The sequence below is a fragment of the Curcuma longa genome, chromosome 9 (genome assembly GCF_044706935.1).
Source record: "Curcuma longa cultivar G26 ecotype Majalengka, Jawa Barat chromosome 9, ITB_CL_G26_1.1, whole genome shotgun sequence".
NCBI lineage: Eukaryota > Viridiplantae > Streptophyta > Magnoliopsida > Zingiberales > Zingiberaceae > Curcuma > Curcuma longa.
In genome coordinates, this window is record NC_133869.1 from 396,118 (window position 1) to 398,049 (window position 1,932).

The 1,932-nt window shown below is 34.0% G+C and overlaps 1 non-coding gene across 1 annotated transcript; it reads right to left on the minus strand.

Moving 5' to 3' along the window:
• Nucleotides 1-428: 428 nt before the first annotated feature.
• Nucleotides 429-511, minus strand: TRNAL-UAA (transfer RNA leucine (anticodon UAA)). Its single transcript has one exon. It is a non-coding gene; the product is annotated as a tRNA-Leu (tRNA).
• Between the last annotated feature and the right edge of the window lie 1,421 nt (nucleotides 512-1,932).

Below are 1,932 nucleotides of genomic sequence, written 5' to 3' on the forward strand. Positions count from 1 at the left end.
AAATTACCATTAAATTAATTATGTTTTATTCTTTTCAAATAAATAAATTGATCTAAATAATATTAGATTATAATTTATGTCTTATAACCTTGATTATGTGATTACTTGATAATCATATGATTAAAGTTATGCATGATAATTTGAACCATATGTACCAAATTTTATAGCCAATTTTATTATTTTTTAACACAACTAGGTGGCTAAAAGTTTTGAAAGATAAATGTAATTTGCTAACCTTGAAGGGCAAAATGAAAAGACTAAGGTAAATTTGCTCAAATTGCCCTTGCCATTATTTAAATGTCAAGCGATCTTCTCTTCCTATTGCAACAACCTTATTGTTGAGATTATAAACATTAAATTCATTATAGAAACTTTAGATTCACTATTTTAGAAATTGATTATTGATAAAAACCAACTTTCTAAATTAATGCTAGCTATGGGGTTCGAACCCATGCGCACTTATGTGCAGAAGATCTTAAGTCTTCCCCCTTAACCACTCGGGCAAACTAGCGACTTTTCTTAATGAAAATTTTAATTTGTTTAACAAATTAATTACACCTATTTTGGCATTTTTTTTTAACATATCCTCTTTTGTATTTACCATTAATCTAATATTGTTTTGTGACTTTTAATGAACTTTTCTTATGTATGACGAGGGTCAATCTTAAACCTGACTAATTTTATCCTAACTTTTTTGATGTATATTTTATATGTTTTAGGTAATAATTTATACATAATAATTATTTAAAATTATATTAAATAATACAAGAACTCTAATCGAGTATACTTAATCGAGATGGCCTCGTAATAGAAGTTATTCTGCTGGTGATGGTTATAAAATCATCAACTTTGTTGTTATTGCTTCACTAAGTTATCATTTTATCATCGTTCTCTTTGGATCTTTTGCAAGTATATCTTATCATTGATTTCCTACGTTTGCTTGCTATTTTTTTTTCCTTTATTAATTCACATAACATGCACTATAAAAAAATAATTTATTAGCAATAAATTTTAACGACGAATAATTTTCATCTTTAATTGATAATAAAATTTATTGATAAAATTATATTTTATCATTAATTGATAATAAATTTTGTGATAAAAAATAATTTAGTTGCTAAGTTAGCAATATATAAATTTCGTTACTAAAATTATTTTTATCACAAAAGTCATCATAAATTAGTAACGAATTATATTTTTGTCGTCAATTGAGGACGAATCTGTGATTTGTTACCAATTTGGTGATGAATCGGTGATTCATTGCCAATTGGGGATGAATTTAAATTCATTGTCAAAAATCTTAACTTAATCATTCTCCCGATCCCCCCATCTCATGATCCCCGATCCCACTCCTCGATCCTCGTGTGACTACAACTGTGACGACGACGTCCTAGGCGCGCAACTAAATCTCCGATGGTAAACTTTCTCCCCTCTCTCTTTTCTTCCCCTCTTCTCCCCTCTCTTGATGTCGATGAGTCTGGCCCTGAGAGGCCGACCAGTCGATGCGAGATGGTCAGTGGGTGGTTGGCCGATGAGGCGAGCCGATGAGGTTTGGATTGCCAACCGGCCAGTGGTTTGGGGGGTCGGGGTTGGGCCACCGGGCCAGCAGTGGTTGGCGGCAACGGCGGTGGGACAACAATGGGGTTGGGGTTGGGGGGTCGGTAGTGGCGTTGGGTGGCAAAGCCGACTGGTGAGGTTGGGGGGTCGACCGGTGAGGTTGGGAGGCTGATTGTGGGTTTGGGAGTGATGAGGTTGGAAATTCTATTTATGTGGATATAGATCTAACTAGTGACTGAAGACATATTTTTGGAATTGGAACAATGTATGTTATTCTTTTCATGCATCTTGATGATTAATTGATCAATTGCAGGTCTGTGAAGAAGCATGTGGGCTCACAAACCCCACAGTTGACTGGAAATTCTATTTATGTGG